The sequence below is a fragment of the Ochotona princeps genome, chromosome 25 (assembly GCF_030435755.1).
Source record: "Ochotona princeps isolate mOchPri1 chromosome 25, mOchPri1.hap1, whole genome shotgun sequence".
Taxonomy (NCBI): Eukaryota; Metazoa; Chordata; class Mammalia; order Lagomorpha; family Ochotonidae; genus Ochotona; species Ochotona princeps.
This window is the reverse complement of record NC_080856.1, coordinates 32,997,973-33,023,431: the sequence shown is the minus strand read 5'-3', so window position 1 is coordinate 33,023,431 and position 25,459 is coordinate 32,997,973. Positions and strand designations below refer to the sequence as shown.

The window sequence follows — 25,459 nt, the reverse complement described above, 5'->3', positions numbered from 1 at the left end:
TTTCTGGACAGGAGATCAAAATATACCATCAAGTTACTATGTACTAATAAAAAATAGATATGGAACACTACGAAAACAAGAAATACAGACCAGGAACTGAACAATAATCAGGGAAATGAGACGGAAAAGATTAATGTATATCATGTTTTCAAATATTCTTCAGTTATATAAATATTTTCAAAATTTACTTATTTGGATTGCAAAGTAAGATATACAGTGTGGAGGAGAGACAGAGAGGAAGATGTTCTGTCCATTGATTCACTCCCCAAGTGGTCACAACGGTTGTAGCTGCGCCGATCCAAAGCCAGAATCCAGGAAAATCCTCCAGACCCCAAGGCTTTGGTTTCCCATGGCACAAGCAGGGAGCAGGATGGGCAGGCAGGATGGGCCGGGATTAGAACTGAAACCCACATAGGCTCCTGCTGTGTTCAAGGCAAGGACTTTATCTCCCAGGGCACCTCGCTGGGCACAAATCTGCATTTTCAAAATGAACTACTGGGTAAAAAAAGCCAATGTGAAGAAAAGTCCCAAAGCTATAGAATATTCAGTGAGGTGTATCTGAGGTGGACTGATGTGAGAGGCGACAGCGGCCCCTGCTGTTGGAAGACTCAAGCTGCAAGAGAGGAGGCCCCTTCCAGGCTGAGGTGAAGCCCCGCCCTTCACTCCCCCTCCCTCCAGAATCCTAGCTGACATCCTTTCTGTGCTTTGTGATAGTGATTGGCTGCGCATTGTGACGTCATGCGTAGTCGTGGGAACGGTCCAATCAGGCGCGCCCAGGAAGCCCTGTGGCAGCAGGCGAGAGGCTGTTGTAGGGTGCCGCCATAACCTCGTTGCTGGTTGTGCTGGTGGAGAGGCGCAGGTGGCTGAGCCAGTGCTGCCCTGTGAGCTCCCTCCCCGCAGGAGCCTCTGCAGGACCCCCGACTCGTGAGAAGCTGGGAAGGGTGAGTGTGTGAGAGCATCTCCTGAGGCACCGGGTGGGCTGGCGGGGTCCAGGAGGGGTCCTTGGGGTCCTCACTCTGCAGCACTGACCTTGAACACTAGGCCTCCCAGTTGAACCCATTGTGCAGTGAGGAGGGGGGAGTGCCAGGGACAGTTCGACCTTACTGTTGTACAGGATTTATTTTTTATTTTGCCCTTATTTTCCTATGTCTCCAGCCCGCAGCTCAGTCCTCAGTGAAGCTCCTCCTAAGGGTCTGGGGCAGTTTGCTTGTTGCTGACACCAGAGCAGCACAGATTCCAACAGTTAGAACAGACAACCTTGCTTTCCTCCTAGTTTTGCTGCAAGGTTGGGGGGCAGCATGTGGTGCTGGCGTTGTGCTTGGCAGAGGCCTGGGGTGGCACAGCGACCTTGTAGACAAGCCAAGGGAGTGCACGGGGACTCACGCAAAGGGGCTTCTCTAGAAGAACCTGTTGAAGGAGCTGTGAAGGCAGCACTACTGATTTATCCTGATGGCTTCTGGTATGTTGTCACCCATTTCCTGAAGTTCTCACAATTGGGATTAAATGTCCCCATGAGTTGTAGAGGGAACAAGTCAGGTTCAGCAGAGAGCATTAAGGCAGGGAATAAATCTGTGAATGTCCAGAACTCTTGCCTCAATGCCAAGTGCTGCTCTGTGTCCTGAAAAATCACAACAGGAGTCAGTTTCCTCCAAGTTGCAATTCAGTAAGTTGTCTTTTTTTTTTCCCTATCTCTCAAAATAATCATTAGCTCTTTAGAGGAACTGTTTGCTGTGAACAGTAGGTGTTGGAGAAAAGTGTGAATGGCTACCTGACACAGCACAGGAAGGTGTCACTGCCCTGTGTGGGTGTGTGTGACAGTGGTTAAGATGACATTGGGACTCCTGTGTCTCCCTCAGAATGCCTGTGTTTCAGTTCTGTGCAAATGCAGGGTGCAGCTACTGGCCAGGTTGGGAGGCAGCAGACAGTGGCTTGGGTAGCATTGTGCAAAATCTGACTTATTTTTGGTCTTGTGGCTGTTGCAGTCATGTGGGAAGTGAGAGAGTGGAAGAAAAAATCTGCCCAGTAAATAAGGAAAATACTAAATGAAGCTGTTAGGAACTCCTCAGCTTTTGATCCCTCATTCAAACAGTTACGTGGTCCTCACTACACTCTTTTTGTGTGTCTGAGTTTCAAACAGTTTGTAACAAACAAACATGAGTATCTTATCCTCTTTCTCACTCATTCCCCCTGCAAGAGAGCAGTAGATTGGGGGTTACCATTCAGAGTGGCAGCTGATGCCCTAAAACTGGAGGGCGTCTATAGTGGTCCGTTTTATATAAGTAGCCCCTCGGAGCATTAATATATTCTTTACCCATCCAGATCTCCATTCCTTGGTGAGAAATTAGTATCATCTAAAGAAATGATTGGTGCACTCTGCGTTCTCTCAGCCTTGGCTACCTAGAGAGTAAAACCTTGGCAAAGGCCCAGGTAAATCCTAGGATAATGAGCTTGGGATACACAGCAGTTTCATTTTGCAGCCACAAGTTGGTTTAGTCAGAGGATAATTTGTACCAAGAAAGCATCTTTGTGAAGGTGAAATTTTGGTGGCCTAGAGCACTTCTCAATTTGTGAGCGTATTTGTCAGTAGTTTCATAAGGTTTTTCTTTGAATATTTGCAATTTTCCAATTCTGGTCACAGAAAGGGTAAAAAAAAAATGTGCGTGTATTTGATTTGTTTACTAAATGTATCATTTGTGCTCAATGTCTGGGATAAGAGTCTTTTTAAAAATTTCATTTTATTTAGTTATTTATTACTTATTTATTATTTTTTAAACTTATTTTATTATTATTATCATTATTTATTTATTCTTTATTCTTTATTTATTATTATTTATTATTTATTCATTTATTTTTTATTTATTTATGTGAGCCCCCTCTCTTCCTGCCATCTGCTTCATAGCCAAGTCATCCTGGCCAGTGTTCCTGCTCCCGAAGCACTGTAGTCCTCCATTTCAGGGCCAGACTGAATTGCAGGGAGGAGAGGAAAAAGAAGGGCAGCCTGTGATCCCTCTCTCTCAGCAGGCAGTGTGCGTGCCAGCCACTCCAGGGTAGGCCTCTACTGCCAGTGACCCTGCAGCCCCAGCCTGCACGCCTTGAGGGCCCTGCCCCACAACATGCCCACTCTGCTACCTCAGACCCTCCAGTGTCATCTCCCACACCTCTGTCCTGCCTAGAAACTCCCCCAGGGCCAGGAGGGCTCAGCCCTACAACACTCATTTCTAGCCTGCCCACCCCCATAGCCTTCCCGCTGCTGCAGGTCAAAGCAGGCTAGTGTGGTAGGGAAATCAACATGAAACACTGCAACAACCTATTTCCTGTCTTGTGAAAAAATGTTCCCAAGTTCCCAGCCTACCTGTAAGTCACTCCAGGACCAGACGGGCTTAGCTGGTGCCCAGTCCTCTGCTCTAGGGCCAGACCTGTTCCGTGGGTGCTCCACCAGCCCCCAGCACCCACTATATCTGCTCCAGAATTGGGGGCACAACCAGGGTCCCTGCACTTGTAGTCCTCTAGCCACCTTGCCTGCTGCTCCAGGACCAGGAAGCCTTGGCCAGTGATATGGTGTCTGCATCAGGCTGCTCGCCTGCCTGCAGCTCCAGAGCCAGGTCTGTTTGCCCTGCACCCACCATGCATCTCCCACATCCCTACCACACCTGCTTTCCAGGGCCATGTTGGGTACTGGGTTCTTCCAGTGGTAGAGCCTGCTTCCATCTACCCCCTGCTCCTCCTACAGGGTCAGGGACTGGAGTATTCCAGGGGTCCTGCTGTTTCCCTCCCACACCTCCCATTCCCCTCTACCCCAGTCCCTGAACATCAGTGCTACAATTTAAAAAGTGGGTTGAGTTTCCCTGTGTGTAATGTGCTTTGTTTTTGTTCTTTGGAGCCTGTCTTTGCTGCCTCTCTGTGTGGCTGGATGTGGTGACTCGTCACCCTTACTCTGGTGGTGCTTGCAAGATGGACTCCTGGTGCCATTTCCTGCTTGACTTCATCCCACAGCCTGCTGTGACCCAGTACAGGGTTTGACCCCAGACCACCTCAGACCATGCTGGTGGGCACCTGCACTTTTGTGGAGGTCACAGTACAGGGAACAAGGGACCCTCCGCTGAAGGCATGGCAGATTGATTGATTTGAAAGGCATGGTAACAGAGGGAAAGAGATCTTCCATCAGCTGCTTTTACTCCCTGGTTGACCAGGACAGTCGTGGTTAGGCTAGGCTAAAGCTAGGAAACAGGTGGTTCATGCAGGTCTCCTATGTGGGTGCAGGGACATTTCCCAGGAGCATTATCAGAGAGTTGGAATGGGAAGTGGAGCAGCCAGGACTCGAACCAGTGCTCTAATGTGGGATGGCAGAGTTGTAGGCATCAAATTGAACCAGGGCAGAAGAATTCCAGCACAATTTCTGAGAGTAGGGAAATTGAGTGATATTTTCTTTATCATTTGTTTTTATATTTTATATAATTGTTAGAATCATATGTCAGATCTTGATAATCTGAAAAGAAGTCAGGATTTTTTATTCTGTTTTCCCCCTTTTTTCAGTGTAACGGAAACTTTGAAAACTGCTGGTGTAATATTTTCTGGTCTCTCTCTGGGTGGGCAGATGGAGCTGAGCTCTCCCCCAATGCATTCAGGCCACTCTCTGGCTCTACCTCATAGTTGACCATTCCCTTGTGTGCTTCCTCAAATCATTTTCATTTTTCTTCAAGATTACTGTTTAGTACCCTGCATGGTAGCCTAGTGCCTAAGTACTTGCATGTGCCAGGATTCCATATGGGTGTTGGTTTATGTTTTGGCTGCTGGATTTTACATCCAGTTCCCTGCTTATGGCCGTGGGAAGCAGTCAAGGATGGCACAAAGCCTTGCAATGTTGAACCCACATGGAGACCAAAAAACAGTTTCTGGCTGCTGACTTTGGATCAGCTCAGCTTCGGCCATTGCAGCTGCCGGAGAAGTGAACCAGTGGGTGGAAGATTCTTTTCTCTCTCTCTCTAGCCCTCTTTCTCTCTCTCTTCCTCTCTGAATATTTAACTTGCCACTATAAATTAGTTCTTGGGTTCAGATCAGCTCTGCTCCAGCCATTGTGGTCAATTGTGGAGTGAACCAGCGGACAGACGACCTTATTCTCTGTCTCTCCTCCTCTCTCTATATCTGAGAAAAAGATCTTCTATTCCCTGGTTCCCTCTCCAAGTGACCACAATGAAAAAGAAAAACCAGGAGCCTTTTCTTCTGCTCCCCTGTTGGTGCAGTGTCCCAAGGCTTTGGTTCCTCCTCTTCTGCTTTCCCAGGCCACGAGCAGGAATCTGACAGGCAGGTGGAGCAGCCAGGAATCAAACTTGCACTCCTATGGGATCCCAGCTCATGCAAGGTGAGGATTTGATCACTGACCCACCGTGCTGGGCCCAAATTATTTGCATTGAGTTTGTTTATTACAGGCTAGGGTGGAATGTGTGGAAGGCAGAGCTCTCCATAACATTTGATTTTCAAAAAATCATTTCTTCTACTTTTAAATCAAAAGTTACATAGGGAGACTAAATGAGGGAGAGAGTCTTCCATCTAATGGTTCACTTCCCATTTAAATCAACACAATGGCTAGAGCTGGGCTGGTCCTAAGCCAGGAGCACATAGCTTCTTCCAGGTCCCCTGCATGGGTGCAGGGACCCAAGTCCTTGGGCCATGATGTGCTGCTTTCCCAAGTACCTTAGCAGGGAGCTGGATCATGAGTGGAGCATGCCATAGAACGCTGGTGCTGCAGATGGTGCCTTACACATTATGCCATAGTGCCAGCCACTGTCTATTCTTACTGAAATGAAATATTAGAGGATGAATAATGTATAAAGATATTTGTTGAGAGTTTAGGGGTAGGAAATGTTAACAGCATGGTGATAGATTTTCCCAGAGTTCCTTTGAATGCATCACTTCAGTGCAATGAGAACATAGTAGGAAAGTGTGTGTTTACTGTTTTAATGAAGATACTAGGACACAGTCCAATTGACTTTTTGGGTCACATACCCTGATGGTAAATGATAACATTTCTTGTTTTTTGATTTTGTGCAAATTCATTTCAAGGTGTATTTAAAGATCTGTGTTTCTCATAAAATTGTAAGTACTTTGTTTTGAGAATTATTTTTAAGATTTAATTTTTTTTTTAGCAAAGTCAGATTTACAGAAAAGAGGAGAGACAGAGATATATGTGTTCCATCTGCTAGTTGATTCTCCAAGTAGCTGCAAAGGCCAGAGTTGAAGTGATCCAGACCCAGGAGCCTTTTTTGTATCCCCCACACAAGTTCAAGGTCCCAAGGCTCTGGGCCATTTTCAACTGCTTTCGCAGGCCACAGGTATGGAGCTAGGTGGGAAGTGGGGCAGCTGGGACATGTTGCATGCTGGAACATGAACCATGAACCATATGGGAAATTGTTGCATGCAGGACAAGTACTTGAACCCCTATGCTGCTGTGCTATGTATGGCAGTGAGAATTTTACTAAATTAGTCTTCCAACACTTGCATGTTTATGAAATACTAGTGAGTGCCCAACATTCGCAAATTCAGGTACAGGATGGCTTGATAAAAGCTGGCTATACCTGAGGTTTTCATTTTTGTGCATTTGGTAACACTTAGTGCTTGGGATGCAGAGGAGATGCCATTTCTGTATGTGGAATGGGGGAATGAACTCTTTTCATTCTAGAGTCTTTTACTCTGTTTCTGTGGAGAAATATGGGCATGATACAGTTAACTAGAAACAAGAAAACAAAAATAAGTTATTGCCTCTTGTCTCTTCCCGAATCAGTTTAAGGCATTTGGTTTGCTTGTGTTTTGTTCAGTCCAGGCCTTAGAGTGTGCAGCTGAGAAGGTCTTTGGTTGCAGCTTTCTTCACTGAGGGAGTGGAGCCTGATGCCTGCCTAGAGTACAGTGTATTATAACATCAGATACTTTGCTGATGAAGTGATTTGCCGTAGTCAGAGTCTTTCTCATACAATCATTTCTTGCTGTTCCTTAGAATGGCCACAAGATGGGCTTGGCAGCATGGCCTAGTGGCTAAGGTCCTCGCCTTGATCCCATATGGCTGCTGGTTCTAATCCCGGCAGCTCCACTTCCTCTCTATCTCTCCTCCTCTCAGTACATCTGACTTTGTAATAAAAATAAAATAAATCTTTAAAAAAAAAAAAAAAAAAAAGAATGGCCACAAGATGCTGCAGCTTGCAGTCAGGCTTGGTGGAGCATTAGTAAAGGCTCAGAGGGATTGTATAGAAGCTGTTGTTTTAGAACTTCCCTGAAAGTCTCCAGTAATGGTGGGTAGTGCTGTGCCAGTGCGAGAAGGGCCAAGTGTTCTTTTTTTATTATTAATTATTTTGCATTATGTGACAGTTTCATACGCTCTGGGAATCTCCCCACGCCCCTTCCCCCTGGTGGATTCCTCCACCATGATGTAGTATTACAGTTCAAATTCAATCAAGATTCTTTCCTTGCAAACGTATACCAAGCATAGAGTCCAGCTACTTATTGTCCAGATGGGTTGAACAGTTTCTTCTGGAGACCATTTCTGGTCCAAAGTTAGAGCTGGTAGAATATCATCACAGTCAATTAAGAGTCCCAATATAACATCAACAGCAATTTGCAACATTATGGAATTGACATGGTTTTGAGTAACCAGTATGTTAAAAAAAATAAAAAGCAAGTTCTTAACCACTACCTATGATTAGGTTATTGACATTTCAATTTTAGTTTATATACAGGACCGGCTGCTATATACCTTAAAATGGCTATAGGGTACCATTCAGCTGTCTCGTGTCTTTCATTTTAGTATTTAGCCATTTGTTGTGTTGAAGCATAATTTTGCTGATCTTGGCAGATTTTAGGATAATCTAGACTGGCTTGTAACTCTAACAAGACATTTGTTGACAATTAAGGTGCAGAATATTTTTTTTGGGGGGGGATGTGCAGGAAAATCCTCAACACCATGGTGAGGAGTGACTAATCTTTGTGTCCCACCCAGCAAGGCATGAGCCAATCCACGCCAGCTCTTTCCTGTCAGATTCCAAGTTCTACTTTTTGTTGTTTGTCTATTTATTGTAGGTTTTTTTTTAGTTTGTATGATTGTTTGTTTGCTGTGAGGGGTTTTCGGAGCAATCCCGATGGTCACTGCGAGGGAGGGTGGGGGTCCAGATGTGGAGCCAGGCTTGGACCAGAGAAAGCTCTCCTCCCTGGTCCGGAAGGACGTTTATTATTATTCTGTTTCTGCGGACCGCTCAGGGCTTCTGGTTGTCTTTCCGATGACGTTGGTTTCTGCACGGTAGTGTTTGGACTTCTTCCATCCCCTGCGGAAGCTCCGTTTGAGGGTGGGTGACCTCAGAGTACTCAGCCTCCGAGGGCATCCAATTCCCTGTGGCCTCCTTGGCAGTTGGGGTGTAGTCCTTGTTGCTCATATTAATAGTTTGTGGTGAAGATCTGGGAGTCTTCATGGTTGGGATCCAAGCTTCCTCCTTACCACCTGCTCCACTCTGGAGTGCCCCCCTGCTCCACGCACATGACCTCCTGTTAAGAGGTTGTCAGGATTGTACCCGATTCCCCCCTCATGCATTGGTATAGTAGTTTTACTATTGTTTAGTGCCGCTTTGAGTCTGTTGTCTATGAATTACCAGATTTGATCTTGATAGGCCATATTGTACTTTTTTCTCACTCTTTTTATGGTCCTGAAAGACTTCCCTGCACTCCCTCCCCATTACGGATTAACATAGCATATTGAGGGTATAGTAGGTTTTAGAGTTTTTCGATGTAGATCTTAAGTATTCTGACATTAACTGTTAGTTTATATATTGTATCGATTATATAGATTATAGGCAAAATTAATATCATCAAAATGTCTATACTACCAAAAGCAATATATACATTCAATGCAATCCAAATCAAATTACCCACAGCAGTCTTCATTGAACTGGAAAAAATGATACACAGATTCATCTGGAAAAACAAAAAACCATGAATAGCCAGAACCACTCTGAAGAACAGGAACTTAACAGGGGGAATCACAGTACCGCATCTATGGACATACTATAGGGCAGTGGTTATCAAAAGAGCCTGGTACTGGCACAAAGATAGAGAGGAAGATCAGTGGAGCAGAATAGAAACAACAGATGGAAACCCAACAAATACAGTCAATTAATCTTTGCCAAGTGTTTTATTAACTGACAGACTCTCTGCTAAATATACATATTTATGTAGAGAAAGGTTGGGAGAGAATATGTGTGTGTTGCAGGAGAATATTAGTGACATGACAGGTTTTGTTTTATTTTTATGATAGAGTCAGATCTACAGAAGAAGGAGAGATAAATATCTTCCATCCACTGGTTCACTCCCCAAGTGGCAGCCACAGCCAAAGCTGCGCCGATCTGAAGCCAGGAGTCAGGAGCCTGCAGCCTGTTCCAGATCTCCCGCATGGGTGCAGAGTTTCAAGGCTTTTGCTCAAACACTACTGCTTTCTCAGGTCACAAGCAGGAAGCTGGAAGGTAAGTAGAGCTGCTGACACACAAACTGCCACCCATATTGAATCCCAGGCATTGCCAGGCTAGGATTTAGCCACTAGGCCTTTTTTTCTAGGTCCAAGTATGTTACTTTGATTCAGGGTCTTTACCATCAACCAGTTTGATGTTTTTACTCCACCATTAAGATTCTCTGGAATCTTAACATATCATTTGATTATTTTCTTAAGTGACTAAGACATTTTGCAAACAATTTCTCTTTGTTGCTGATGTTAATGGCCTCAACACTTAGTTGTAACACCCCCAAGTTTCTGAAACAGTTGATTAACCAGCTGATGGAAGATCTCTTTCCCTGTGTTACCATGCCTTTCAAATCAATGAATCTGCCATGCCTTCAGTGGAGGGTCCCTTGTTGCCTGTACTATGACCTCCAGGAAGGTGCAGGTGCCCACCAGCATGGCCTGAGACAGGCAGAGAGATGTGTGCAGCTGGCAATGGGTCAAACCCTGTGCTGGGTCACAGCAGGCTGTGGGATGAAGTCACACAGGAAATGGCACCAGCAGTCCATCTTGCAAGCACCACCAGAGTAAGGGTGATGAGTCACCACATCCAGCCACACACAGAGACAGCAAAGGCAGGGGTCATTTTGCAAAACCAGAGAAAACTACCCACAGGGAACCTGTACCCATCTCTGGAAGACCATAGCCCAGACAGCTGGTTGGTGGGGAATAGGAGAGGGGAAGGGGATGGAGAGAAGTAACATGGGCTCTGGAAGACTCCAGCCCCTGATCCCAGAGTTAGTCCCTTACCTCGACCTCGAGTGGCAGTTATGGTGGAAGTGGGAGATACATGGTGGGTGCAGGGTGAACAGAGCTGGCTCTGGGGTGGCAGTCTGGCCAGTGGCCTGAAACAGACACTGTGTCACTGGCCAAGTCTGCTTGGTCCTGGAGTACCAAGCAGGGCAATGGGCAGGCTACATGTGAGGGCACCATGGCCATGTCCCCAGGCTTGGGGTGGATGTTGTGGGTGCTCAGGGCTTGTGAAGCACCCACACAACAGGTGTGGCCTAGAGCAGGAAGCTGGGATTCAGCTACATTAGCCTGGCCCTGGAGTGGCTTGCAGGCTGTCTGGGAATGTGGAGTGCAGTGGGATGGGGGATTTATTGGTGTTAGTGATGTGGCCTGGCCCTGGAGTGGGCATCTGGGGGTCAAGGGCAGAGAGGGCGCTGTCCAAACTGCCTTGACTCTGTAACAGCAGCCACTGCCATGGACTGGGCAGCCTTGAGTCCCAGGGTGGCCAGGACAGCCAGCCTGTGCTTGTAGGAATGGGCATGGTGGGAGTGCTAGATTTGTGACTGGCACAAGGACTGCAGCAGGTGGGCTAATGGCCTGCTGGGTGTGCTGGGTGGCTGGGTGACTGTGCCTGGCCCTAGGGCAGCTGCTGTGAGGCAGGTCAGGCTGGCTAGTTGTGTTGGGGTGCTGGGTTTTGAGGCCCTGGTGATGCAACAGATGGCATTGAGTGCTGGGGTGGTAGTGGTGGTGCAGGCATGGCTGGCTGAGCACACCTGGACCTGGAGTGGCTGGCTGAGCACATCTACCTGGAGAGGCTGGTGGGCCTGGGAGTAGGGTTGCACCCAAGTTTGTCCGGTTCTGCAACAGCCAGGGCACCAGCAGGGCAGTTGTGCTGGGTGTGTGGGGATGCTGGGAGAGCCTGTGTGGCCCTGATGCAGGTGGTGCACGGAGGAGACCGGGGGCATGGGGATGTTGGTCTGACCCTGGAGCAGACTCGTGAGGGGTGGCGCTAAAGGCACTGGCAGGAGTGCTAGAGGCATGGTTGGCGCAGGACAAGCAGGCCTAGAGCTTCAGAAAGAGTGTGGTGCCTGTAGGATTGAGTGCTTGTACACTGGCCCAAGTGGCCTGTCCTGGCCTTGGAACAGTGGCATGTTATCAGGGCTGATAGTGAGAGGCACAGAATGCCAAGGAGGTTGGCAGCTGAGTAGTCCTGAGCAGTCCTGAGGAGTTTGGTGGTTCAGCGGCTGTCAGAGGGAGCAGGTTACTGGCTGAGCCAGGTTGACCTTGAGCTGCTGATGGGGCAGATGGACAGGCATGCTACAGGCATGTGTGTTGTTGACAGGATGGTGGCAGAGCCTTCCAAACCCTGGAGGGTTTGACAGGCAGGCTGAGAGCACGGAAAGTGACATCTGGGCCCATCTGACCTGGCATGCCAAGGCTGGTTAGTGAGGTGGCTGTGTTTTGTGGCATGTTATTCTGGCCAAGGCTATCTATCCCTGGAGTGTCAGGGAGAGACACCAGGTGTATCCTGAGGGAGGCGTGAGAGGCGGGCTGGAAGCACAGGATTTTCCTACCCAGAAGACCTGTGCCTGCTGCAGCAACCAAGGTGGGAATGCTAGAGGCGCTGTGGGTCCAGGGAGAGTGAGGCTAGCCCTGAGGAGCAAGATGGAGGGCAGAGGTGGCAGGGTCCCTGGCAGAGCCAGCCTAGGCCTGAAGCAGCCAACAGGGCAACTGGTAGACTGCTTTGTGTGTGTGGTTGGTCCACAAAGCTGTCCTAGGCCTCAAGCAGTGAGCAGGGCTGGAGGGCCTGCGTGTTAGAGGCTTGTAGATGTTTTTTCCACTGGCCTGGCTCTATAGCCACCAGCAGGTAGGCTGGGGACATGGTGGGCACCACCTGAACTGTTTTGAGCCCTAAGTGCCAAGCAGGATGGTTGGCAGGCATGTTCAATGAAAGAGGTGCTGGCCTAGCCTGCCTGGCCCTAGATCAAGCAGAGGGCAGTTATGGACATGAAGGTGCTGGAGTAGTGTGTGAGGAGTCAGACTGGATCTCTGGTCCCTGGTAAAGTATCTTTCAAAATGTGAGAACAAAAAAAAAAAAAAAAAAAGAAACACACAAACAAAAAAAAAAAAAAAAAAAAAAAACAAAATGTGAGAACAGGGTCTTCCTCTATTTCCATGTCCTTCCTGTTCCCTTCCTCTGGGGAGGGAACACAGGGATAGAATCAGCATATTAATCATCCCTCACAGCTGTTGCCATATCAAACGCAGTGAGATGTGGCTCACACTAACCTCATCTCTGGGTCACTGTCAAAGGAACTGCACTTCAGCTTTCAGCTTATCTGCAGGATGGTGTTGTGGGGTGCAAGCAAGAGCATGCCAGACAAGTGTAGGGTGTACTTAGGAATCTGTTAACCAAGTTTGGTGATAACAGGACCCACTAGAAATTAACAAATGTCAAGTGCATATGACAAACCAGTCTGAATGGAAAGCCTGAGAGGCAGAGATGGGCATTACCCTCACGTCTGTCTGTTAATCTGAAGACCTATGTCCCAGCTTCCCCAGTAATATAAGTTATCCTAAGAGACATACAGTGAACAGCCTGGACAGACTTACAATGCTGCAGACCTTCCCATTTCCCTGCCTTCTGTGCCCACATTCCATTACTGCTAGGCCTCACCTCTCCTGGAACTTTGGAAAGTAAACATGTTAATAATATAAAGCATCTTAGAAGTAACATGTTTACTGTCATGCTCAAAGAGTGAACAGAAAATGAGGAATACAGACATATAGGGGCCATGCACACGGGCTACCAGTCATCAGAGATTGTCTGCAGGAAGCCAGAGAGCGAGCTGTACTGGGGAGGCGTAGAGTCAGAGTGTCAGAGCAATGGAAGCACATGACCAAGAGAGTGAGCCACAGCTGTTCAGGAGCCTTTATTGGGGTTTGTGAGGGGTGTGGTTACACAGCAATGCAATACCTCCCCCTCTCAGGTTCCAGGTGATGATAGGTGAGTGTCCCAGGTGGACAGAAGGGAAAGCCTAGATGGAGTGGGTGCTGGGTCTTCCAAGCTGGTGACCCTGAACAGGCTGCCTACCCTAGCCACACAAGATTGGGAGAAGGAAGCCACAAGTCTGAGACTCTTTTTTTAGGGCAAGGTGGTAGACATTACTGTCCATTGTGAATAAGTTCCATTCTCTGTACCTTTGGGGTGACTCATGTGAAACCCTGCCTGAGACGGTGCATAAAAGACACTATTTCCACCATTTTCTTCAGCACTTTCCTCCCTTGAAGCCCGTCCTGCCACTAGGGCAGCAACTATTGTCCTTCCTCTTATGAAATAAATCCTGCTTTTTAAACTAGAGTTGTCTGTATGGAAATTGTGTCATGTGAGACCAGAAAGGAGGTTGTTGCTGCGGTGTTTTGCTTCAAATGCCTTGCAACTCTAGCCCACCTTACCCTGGGCCAGGGGGAAGTCCTCATGGGCAGAGAGGCTAAAGTTGAATGTTGGGCCTGCCCTTCTGGCTTGGTCCTGGAGCAGCTTGCAGAAGGGCTATAGATGTGGGACATGCCACTAGAAGAACAAGTAAGGTGACAGGGTGGGCATGTTGTGGGGTGGGGGACTCAAGGCATGCAGGGTGGCCGGCATAAGGGACCCAGCACTGAGGAAATAGGATCACTGACTGAGCCTGACTGGCTCTCGGCAACAAATGATGGTGTACAGTGTGACAGTGCGCTTGGGCTAGAGGTGCACTGGCGCTGGCTCACCAAACCTGGCTCTGGATGGGCAAGTGGATAATGGAGGGAGCGTGTTAGAGGCGCACCCTTCTCCCAACAAAATTCAGCCCTGAAGTGGACGACTACGGTGCTGTGGGACACTGGCCAGGATGACTTGGCTTTGAACTAGATGGTGGGAGGACAACAGGTGTAGAGTGCAACGAGCGCTGCAAAATCTGCCCTTGGGCGCCTGTGGTCCACCCTTGTCCCTGGAGCACAACAGTGTGCATGCCCGGCACAGATGGGGTTTAACAGCCAAGCCCTCTTGGCCCAGGGGTGGACAGCGGGCAGGGTGGAGTCACTGTTCAAGCACACGTGGCCCCGGAGCATCTGGTAGGCGGGTTGCAGCTGATGGGGTCTGGCCTCGGCCTGATTTTTCAGTGGCAATCAGGGCAGTATGGGCGTGGAAGAGACAGTGTATGGTGGGTAGTGTGGGGACTCCCAGGGTGTGGTCTGTGTGAGCAGCTGGCACAGTGGGAGGACTGGGGGTGCATGGCATGCTGTCTGATAGGGCCCGGGCAAAGGCCCAGAGTTGGGGCATGGGGTGTGTTTTGTTAGCTGAGCCTGGCTAACCCTGGAGCTAACGGTGGGCCGGGCTGCATGGCCTGCATGCTAAGGGTGCTGTGCAGGATATACTGGCCTGGGTGGCTTGGATGATGTGACCCTAGAATGGATGATGTGCGTGCTGGGGCCCGTGAAGCAACCTCTGAATAGGCCTAGCCCTAGAACCTCAGGAGGTGGCTGTGGAGGAGGAAGACCTAGAGGGGTGTGACATACCAGCTGAGTCCACCTGACCCTGGATGATTTACAGGCAACCTAGGAAGAAGGGGCTGGAGGACTGGTTGTTGGCAACATGGACAGCAGGCAGGCTGGGGGTGCGGGGGACACTGGCTGAATCAGCAGGTCCTTTCAGCAGTGGTGTATGAGCTGCCTGAGCAGAGCAAGCTCCTGGAGTGGCAGGTGGGTGAGCAGCCTGCTGTAGGCACTGGATGGCTGGCAGTGCCTACCTGGTTCTCCTGCAGCAAGCAGAACAGCCTGCCTTTGTGTGTGTGTGTGTGTTTAGTGGGTGTGGTGGGTTGCAGGTAGAATTTGCCAGAGTTTGCAGCAGTGGGCATAGTGGGAAGGCTAGAGGCACGGAGATCATCTACGCTGTCCCTGAACGTCTGGAACACTCAACTCGGCAGGCAGGCTAGGAGAGCGTGGGCTCCATCTACGCTGGCCTGACCCTGCAGTGCCATCCTGATGGGTGCTAGAGGTACAGGGTGAGCAGGCAGTGCTGACTTGTTCTGTTTGCCTTCAAAGCCACCTGGGAAGCAGAGGGCAGGGAGGACTGGAAGTTAGGGGTCTCCTTCCAAGTAGGCCTGTTCCTGCAGCAGGGGACAGGGCAGGAGTGCTAGAGGAAGTGAAGGATAATGGGCGGGTCTGGCCCTGGAATGTAGGCAGAGTGTCATGCAGGAGGGCTGGGAGAGACTGGCTCCACCCTGGAGCAGGGGGGCATAGTGATGGGAACCCGGGGGTCAGTGGCCAGTGGCCAGCCCAGCATACCTGACCCAGGGAGAGCCTGTGTGAGTGAACAGGATCATTGCCCAGCTCGCCTGGCACTGGATCTGTGGACCAGGCAGACATGCTACAGGTTCATAGGGGAAGGGGGAAAAGAGGCACATGGCCAAGGTCACTGGGCCCTGGAGTGACAGGCTTGTCCATCAGGTTCACCTCTTCTTCTGGAAGGATGACTGTGGCCAAGCCAACCTGGCCCTAGTGCAGCATGTGGGGTGTGAGACTAGGCTGAGAAGCGGTGCTAGGGACTTTGGCAAAACTGTCCTGGCCCAAGAGGGGTGCAGCAGCGGCTGTGCGCACTTGGGGTGCTGGCCATGACCACCTGGCCATGGTGCAGATGGCTGTGGTAGGGGTCATTGTAGAGACTCACTGTGGGCCAGCACAGCCCAGCTGGGCCTGGAAGGGCTGACATGCAGGTTAGGGTCACTGGGGACCTAGGCACAAGCACTTTTAGCCTATAGTGGCATGAAGGGACAGCAACCTAGAGGTGAGCCGCTCAGCTGCTGAGCAAGCCTGCACATGAAGTGACTGGCATGGTCACTGGAGGTTGAAGTCGCTGGCACCTTCCAGGGGAAACCAGCTACCAGGACAGTGCAGTCTTGCATCAAAAAGAGGCAGAGGCTGTGGTGAAAATCATTCACTTGACTGCTGCTTATTTTTTTTTAAAGATTTATTTATTTTTGTTACAAAGTCAGATATACAGAGAGGAGGAGAGACAGAGAGGAAGATCTTCCGGCCGATGTTTTCACTCACCAAGTGAGCCGCAACGGCCGGTGCGCGCCGATCTGAAGCTGGGAACCAGCAACCTCTTCCAGGGTCTCCCACGCTGGTGCATGGTCCCAAAGCTTTGGGCCATCCTCGACTGCTTTCCCAGGCCACAGACAGGGAGCTGGATGGGAAGTGGAGCAGCCGGGATTAGAACCAGCGCCCGTATGGAATCCCGGGGTATTCAAGGCGAGGACTTTAGCCACTAGGCCACGCCACTGGGCCCCCAATAAACATTTTTAAAAATCCTTACAAGAGATATGTTATAAAACAAAAACCAAAAGCCACACATTATGGAAACCAAGTAACAGATATAAATATATACTGCGTAACACAGGAAATATACATATAATATTAATTACATAGATCACTCACTGCTGGCTTTATTTTGCTAGAATGAATCTGGACAAGCCCCCTTCTCTCTGTGTCTGTCACACATTGTTGTGAATGTGTAACCAGGAAATTAAATCCAGAAAGGAAATTGTAGCAGAATGTTCAAGGTTTTTTTTTTTTTGTAAGATTTATTTATTTTATTGGGAAAGCAGAGATACAGAGAGAGGAGAGACAGAGAGGAAGATCTTGCATCCAATGATTCACTTCCCAAGTGGCCCTAAGGGTGTCCCAATCTGAAGCCAATAGCCAGGAACTTCTTTCCGGGTCTCCCTCACGTGTGCAGATTCCCAAGGCTTTGGGCCGTCCTTGAATGCTTTCCCAAGCCACAAGCAGGGAGCTGGATGGGAAGTGGAGCTGCCGCGATTAGAACCGGCGCCCATATGGGATTCCTGCGCATTCAAGGAGAGGACCCTAACCATTGCTGGGTCCAATGCTCAAGTTTTACGCTGCAAAACTATCAATGTACAATAATGGCCCTTTTGTGGAAAACCAAATTTAAACAGAGCAGAGAATCAAGCAGGATTTCTGGGTAGGAGATCAACATACAGAATCAAATTAATGTGTGCTAATAAGAAACAGATATGCAACACTATCAAAATAAAAATACAGAGCAGGAAATGACCATGAGTAGCAGAAATGAGATTGAAAAGATTAATTTATATATTTTCAAGTATAGTTCAGTTGGACATTTTAAAAGTTCGAATGAACTAATGGGAAAAAAAGCAAATGCAAAGAAAAAAAGTCCCAGAATGTGTTGAACATTCAGCGAGGTGTATCTGAGACTCCTGCCATCTGTTTCTGGGTTTCCAGACTTGAACCTGAAGCAGAGAGGGAAGGAGAGGCCAGGAGATGGACTGATGTGAGAGGCGACAGCGGCCCCTGCTGTTGGAAGGCTCAAGCTGCAAGAGAGGAGGCCCCTTCCCGCCTGAGGTGAAGCCCCGCCCCTCACTCCCCCTCCCTCCAGAATCCTACCTCACTGCCCTTTGTGATTGTGATTCTGATTGGCTGCGCATTGTGACGTCATGCGTAGTCCTGTCAGGGTCGAATCAGGCGCGCCCAGGAAGCCGTTGAAGCAGGCGGGAGGTTGTTGTGGGCGCCGCCATAGCCACGTTGCTGGTTGTGCTGGTGGAGAGGCGCAGGTGGCTGAGCCAGTGCTGCCCTGTGAGCTCCCTCCCCGCAGGAGCCTCTGCAGGACCCCCGACTCGTCAGAAGCTGGGAAGGGTGAGTGTGTGAGAGCATCTCCTGAGGCCCCGGGGCGGGCGGGCGGGGGCCAGGAGGGGGCCCTTGGGGTCCTCACTCTGCAGCACTGACCTTGAACACTAGGCCTCCCAGTTGAACCCATTGTGCAGTGAGGAGGGGGGAGTGCCCAGGGACAGTTCGACCTTCATGTTGGGCAGGATTTATTTTCTATTTTGCCCTGATTGTCCTGATTTGAGCCACAGCATCTCGAGCCCCCAGCTCAGTCCTCAGTGAAGCTCCTCCTAAGGGTCTGGGGCAGTTTTCTTGTTGCTGACACCAGAGCAGCACAGACTCCAGCAGTTAGAACAAACAGCCTTGTTTTCCTGCGAGTTTTGCTGCAAGGTTGAGGGGCAGCATGTGGTGCTGGCGCTGTGCTTGGCAGAGGCCTGGGGTGGCACAGCGACCTTGTAGACAAGCTATTTGAAAAAAATCCTTTGTCAGTTTAAGTCTCGGTCTCTTTGATCTTCCATCTCCAAAGGTGACTAAATCCGAGTACTGTCTGATAATTGATGTTTGTGATTTCTTAAAGTTATATTTTTTAAGTGATATGGTATGGTAAATAGATCTTATAAATGTGTATGTTTTCTTTCTTTTTTTAATCTTTTATTTGTTTATGTTCAAATGAGAGTTCAAGTAAGAGAAAGGGCCAGGTGCCTCGGCCTTGTGGCTAAAGTTCTTGCCTTGAGCGCCCTGGGATCCCATTTTGGCACCGCTTCTAATGCCGGCAGAACGCTTCCCGTCCAGATCCGTGCTTATGGCCTGGGAAAGTAGTTATGGTTGGCCCAAGGCCTTGGGATCCTGCATTCCTGTGGGAGACCCAGAAGAGCCCCTGGCTCCTAACTTCAGATTCGCACAGTGCTGGCAGCTGCAGCCACTTGTGGAGTGAATCAGTGGACAGCAGATACTTCTGTCTCTCCTCCTCTCTCTCTATATATCTGTCTTTGCAATAAAAATAAATGAATCTTAAAAAAAAAGACAGAGATCTTCTACCCATTAGCTCACTACACAGGTGGCTAAAATAACCAGTGCTGCACCAAGCTGAGTCCAGGAGCCTGCAGCTTCCTCCAGGGCTTGCATGTGGGTGATCACGGCCCAGGCACTTGGATGATCTTCCACTGCTTTTCCCAGGAGATGAACAGAGAGCTGGGCTGGAAGTGGAACAGCTGATTCCATATGGGATGCTGGTGTTGCAGTTGGCAGCTTTACGTATTATACTGCAATGCTAGACTTTTCTTTATTTTTTGATATGATGACAGTATTTTTCTTGCTTTTTATTTCTCATATGCTAATTCTTTGCAAGTGTTTTGCATATGGGAAAATTTACATTACAGATAGTGTATAAATTCTGATGGTGTATGAAGTATGGGCAGTGTAGAAGGATTGCAGTCTAACATTTCCTCCATTTATACATATTTTGCGTTTTTCTAGAATTTGGCTTGACTTTTTCTTCATGTAGTGTTAATTGAGATCTCTAATCACATTGCTAAGTAGCAGTTACCACAGGCTCAGTAGCTGCACTGTTGTGTTAACTCATACTCATTGCTGTCATTGAGTGTTCACTTTTTTTTGCCTTTCTCTGAGATTTTCCTTTGAAGAATGCACTGCTCTATTTAGAATCCCTGGGAGGAAGTATGTGGTCTTCAGTATTGCGTGTGAAAAGCTGCACCAAACATCCATGCCAATTCTTGTTCTTAAATTATTTTTTTCTCATCATTTTTAAATAATTATTATTAGTATATTTCATTTATAGAAGTCATGGAGAGTGAGTGATTGCTGGTTAACTCCTTAAAATTTTGAAAATTGTGACATGTTCAAGGCAAAAACAGGAGCCAATAAATGTGTGTGCATTTTAGCAGGTGCAAAGACTCACATACTTGAGAAATTTCTTGCTTGCATCCAGAGAGTGAGATTGCAGCAAGATGGAATTTGTTGTGGAGCCATAACACAGACACAGGAAGTCCAGTGTAGGGTGAGCGTCTCCTAAGCAGTTTCTCATCCACTCTACTAGATGCCCACATCTCCTCATTTTAACTGAATATGTTAGTTGGTCCATATTGTTATCTATTAACAGACCAAGGATGTATCTCCTAAATTTTTGTTTGAGTAGTTTCTCTAGATTCTGTTAAGTAAATTTGAAGATAATCTAAATCCAATTGTAAATAGCCCTGCCTCAGTTGTTTAAAAATTCAGATATACTCCAAATTCTTGAGAAGTTTAGGTATAGTCCCAACTGTTTTCACCTATCCTGTATGTAATTTTTGCCATTCTTTTTACTTAGTATCAAGTGCAACAATTTTGTTCATTTTTGGTAGTATCATTTTGAATAAAGATTTATATGTTAAAATGCATCAGAATGGAGAAAGTGAATGTTTGTACCATCATTTCGTGTCAGTTTTCTTTGAGTGACCCAACATCTAAAATCACATTGTACTTTTTATTTAATTTCTCCGTTATTTGTTTAAAAGCATGTGAGAGACACCAGTTGTAGTGTGATGTTCACTTTCTCATGGGGTTCCCTGCTACTGTGCTTGGAAGATAGAATAAAACGTCCCGGTTCCTTGGATGCCTGCACCCTGTGGAAGATCAGAATGGTGTTCAGGCTCCTGGTTTTGACCTGGACCTTGCTGCCTCTTGTGGTGGCCACATGGAGGGTAAACAAGTGGCAGGAAGATCTCAGTCTGTCTTTGACTCTTGCTGTGTAACTTTTTCCTTTAAGCAAATAAATGAATTGTTTTTAAATAATCAAAAAGGAGGGTGTTAGAAAAATCCCAGGACCTATGGAAATTTATCATAACATAATAAAAACAAAAGCTAAAAATAAAATTAAGATTACATTTTCTTGGAAATAAAGAACCTAACATGATAGCCTAGTTGCTACAGTCCTAATCTTGCATGTGTCAGGATCCCATAAGGGTACAAGTTCTTGTCCTGGCTGCTCCAATTACTATCCAGCTCTCTGCTTGTGACCTGGATTACAGTAGAGGACAGCCCAAAGTCTTGAGACCCTTCATGTGAATGAGAGACCCAGAAGAAGCTCTTGGCTCCTGGCTTCAGATCAGCTCAACTCTGGCTGTTGTGGCCACGTGGGCAGTGAACCAGTGCATAGAAGAAGATGTTTCTCTCTGGTCTTCTCTCTATAAATCTGAATTCCCAGTGAAAATGAATAAATACTTCACAAAATGAAAACACAATAAAGAATTTAAGAAGTATTGAATGTCTTTTATACTGTGTAGACTGGGACAGTTTAAATTGTTTAAATCTTGTTATTGTGATGGGATGATTCTGATTTTTAAAAGTTCTACAGGTTTTTGATCAAGATATACTTGAATACTATCGCAAGGTACAGTGCAGTATTTGTGTACATACACAGCCTAAGCTGAGTAAAGCAGGTGCCCAGGCTTTCCATGTATCTTTGCTTTTATGGAAAACAGGGTGCTCCGTCTAGTTCCCTGCATAAGCTTATCCTGTTGTGAACTGCAGTCACCACACACTGGGATGGGACACTGGATCCTGTTCCTTCTGTCTCACTTTCTTTGCTCCCTGTTCTACCTCCTTCCTTTCCGCAGGCCTCACTCTTCTCAGTCTGTAATAATCACCACTCAAAGTGCAGCTGGGAGTTTTTTACTTATATATATAGCATGTTAGATCTGTTTGTACATTTTTCTGATTTTATCATATCCAGTTTCCTCTCTTTTGTAGCAAGTGACAATATTTTATTTTTAATGGCTGCATACAGTTGTGGTGTGCATTAGGTTTCATTATCAACAAAGTCAGGGAAAGAATTCAAAAGCAAACAAAGTTGAGTCTCTTGCTTCCTATTTCTGTGCATTTTATTTCCTTTTGTTATTTACTTTCTTGGGGAAAATATTAAATTGAATAACATGAAAAGTTGGCATTATTATTTGATTGCAATCTTGAAGGAAATATATCAATATACCTCCAATTGAGTTATCTTTGAAATTTTGGTTTGTTCAACTTATATATGTACATTATTAAATGAAGCATTTTACTGCATGTTTTCAATAAGATGGTTTCAATAATGCTTATCCTTCATCCTGCTTGTGTGAAGTATTTGGTGTGTTGATTTGCATTTGTTGCCCCATTTTCTACATCCTCGGGCTAGATGCACTTTGATTATCATGTGTGCATATATTGGTGTTGAATTCACTTTATGTGTATTATGTAAGGAATTTTACCTTTGTTTTTATTAAGCATACTGGTTTATGATTTTTATAAACTAGATTTATGGTTAACAAGGTAATTTAGAAGAAACACTAAAAATAAATACACGGATGACTACTCATGCTACAATAGAGATTGCATTTTGACTGAGCAATTACATTGTGTTTCTCAGTTTAAATAAAACACAGCCAGATGTAATTTAAGTCACCCACTGTTGATTCAGTCTAGTTTTGGAATCTAAATATTGTTAGGCCCACGGTAAGTTTGGAACTGTTTTTTTCCTTTTTAGTGTTTTACAATAGTTGTAGAAAATTTGGTGTTAATTTGGTATAAATTACTAGTGGAAACACCTGGTGTTGACATTTGGTTTGAAGAGATTGTGTTTCTGATTCATTGTTACTTACTGTTGGCTTTGTCAGCTTTTAGTGTCTTTCTGATGCGCTTTTGTCAGCTAATACTAAGTATCCAGAGATGATTTACAACTTATTTGTTTATCATTACTGTTGGTAATCCCTAGTAATCAATTGCATTTCTTTCATTCTTTTTTCTTTTCTTTTCCCAGTAAAGATAAATTTTATCAGTATGAATGGTATAGTTACAGAGAAAGAGGGAGAGTTAGAAAGCGAGATCTCCATTTGCTTTATCCCTCTCCAAGTGACCGTAATGGCTAAAGCACGACCAGGTTGAAACCAGCAATCATTAGATTTTTCCAGTTCCCCCACATCAGCAGAGGGACTAAGCCCTTGGGACATCCTCTGAATTTCAACATGCATTAGCAGGGACCTGGATCAGAAGTGAAGAAACAAGGACTTGGAGTGGCATCCACATGGGATGGTCACATCACAAGCAGTGGCGGAACCCACTTGGTCCAGATAGCCCTGATCCATTATACTACTACTTCTTTTTTTCGCTCTCTTTATTGTTGACAATCTTACATAATTATGGCAGAAAGGTTCAAGGGCTACAGGAAAGTGGGTAAGAGTATTATTTCCACATTTTTTCTCTATCTGCGATAAAGGATGAGATTCATCTATACTCCTATGAGAGCAGTTTTAATATGTTCCATTTCTCCTTTTTTGTTCTTCAATCTACCTTTTTTCTTTCTTTTTCAGATTCATTTTATTTTAAAGATTTATTTATCTTTATTGCCAAGTCAGGTATATATATACAAAGAGTAGGAGAGGCAGAAATATTTTCCTTTCCGATGATTCACACCCAAGTTACTGCAATGGCCTATGCTGTGCCAATCCGAAGTTAGGAGCAGAGCGCTCTTCTGGGTCTCCCACACATGTCCAGGGTCCCAAGGCTTTGGGCCATCCTGACTGCTTTCTCAGGCCTCAGACAAGGAGCTGGATGGCAAGTGGGACTGCTGGATTTAAAACCTGCATCCATATGTGATCCCGGTGCCTTCAAGGTGAGGACTTTAGCTGCTAGGCTACAACACCTAGGATTTATTTTCTTTTCATTGGAAACTTGGATATACCCAGAGGAGGAGAGAGAGGAAGATCTTCCATCCTTTGATTCACTTCCCAAGTGACCACAGCAGCCTGAGCAGCTCTGATCCAAAACCAGAAGCCAGGAGCTTCTTCTGATTCTCTCACACAGGTCCAGGGTTCCAAGGCTTTGGTCCATTCTCGACTGCTTTCCCAGCCCACAAGCAGGGAGATGGATGTGAATCAGGGCTGCCAGGATCAGAACCAGTGCCCATATCGTATCTTAACTCTTGCCACACGAGGACTTTGGCTGCTAGTCCACCATGCAGGACCCTACTTTTTCTTAATCTAGCTAAAGGTTTATTAATTTTGTCTTTTTAAAGAATCAGTATTTCCATTGTCTTCAGTATTGCCTAATCTAGTTTATTCATTTCTTCACCAATCTTTAATTCCAATTTCCATTTACTACTCCTAGATTTTTTTTATTTTCCTGGGCCTTTGAGATCAGTACTTAAGTTGCTTATTTGACTTTTTGTTGTTGCTGTTGTTCTTTTAATTGTTAGGCATCTAAAATCATAACCTTTGGTTTCTATATTGCTCTGATGACGGGTTCTTTCTCATTGGCAGGAAGAAGGATAGTTGAAAATTTGGTAGTCATAAACTATACTATAGAATGTGTCTTGAATCAAAGTAATTAATATCGTATTCTTCTAATTGTTGAAAGTTTCAGAGCAAGGTGGTAAGAGATTTAGTTTCCACTGAGGTCACTCCCTGGCCGACTTAAAAGTCTCTATCTTCCTGTGCCCTCCCGTGGTGTTTCCTGTGTCCATGTGCATCCTTTTCTAAAGGAACCTAAGGCATTTTGAAACATTCTCAGTTAACATAGTTTCTGATAATTACCTTCTTTTAAAAACATATTTGAAGAAAACTCAAGATTTGATCAAGGTAGAAAGACTTAGTTTTATTTGAAGTTAGAACTCATTCCTCCCCTTTCTCTGCTACATCATGACCAGATCAAGTGCAAACTGCACTCCAGGCAATTGCAACTGAGAACACAGCCCTCCACCTCCTGCTGACTGCCAGAAGATGACATCTCTGCTTTTTCTGTGCTCAGTTGCCTGCTGCCAGAACCATGCTCAGGCTGAGTGGTGCTGAGAGGTATGGGTTCTGGGCCTGCATGGGTGGTGTTGCAGCTCTTTATTGATCCTGAGGACACCTAGATCCCATCTTCACCATATGCAGTGTCCACTGTGGGTGAATCTCTATAAAAAGCAGCACATTTGCAGTGACTTTGGATTGGAAGTATTAAAGGTATTAGGGAGAAGTCCAGAGAGGACTGGGCTTCATTTCTTTTTCTTTTTTGAACTAAACATTCTTTTAAAATGTATTTTTATTTGAAAGGCAGCATTACAGAGAAGGAAGCAGAGACAGAGAGGGATCTACCATCTGGTGGTTCACTCCCTAACTGTCCTCACTAGCTGAAGGTGGCTGGTGCTAGTTAAGAGCTTGGAGTTTATCCTAGCCTTCCAACATAAGCACAGGTGCTCAAGGACTTGGACCATCCTTACTTCTTTCCTAGCCATTAGCAGGGAGCTGGATTGTAAGCAGAGCAGCCCAAGTTGAAGCAGCATCCATATTGGGTGACAGCACAGATGGTGGATGCTTAGCCACAGGATGCTGCTGCCATGTTGTTGTGTGTTTGTGTTTTAGAGGCCAAGACAGAGAGCATGAAGAGAGAGAGTACTTTCAGAAGCTGGTTCCCTACCCAAATTGTTGTACCATATTAGAGTAAGTTAAAACTGGGTACTAAAGAGGCATGTATGGCAGTAGAGCAAATTTATCAAGTGATGTCAATACC

At 46.4% G+C, this 25,459-nt stretch overlaps 1 protein-coding gene and 1 long non-coding RNA gene across 2 annotated transcripts in view; both read left to right on the top strand.

The window, feature by feature from the left end:
* Window positions 1-25,459, top strand: part of LOC131483359 (zinc finger protein 585B-like) — a 759,159-nt gene that overhangs the window by 707,426 nt on the left and 26,274 nt on the right. The window lies entirely within an intron of this gene.
* LOC131477979 (uncharacterized) overlaps window positions 783-25,459 on the top strand; it is a 28,556-nt gene continuing 3,879 nt past the window's right edge. Inside the window, exons 1-2 of the long non-coding RNA XR_009244233.1 lie at window positions 783-941; window positions 17,558-17,677. This is a non-coding gene — a long non-coding RNA (uncharacterized LOC131477979). The remainder of the gene's footprint in view (window positions 942-17,557; window positions 17,678-25,459) is intronic.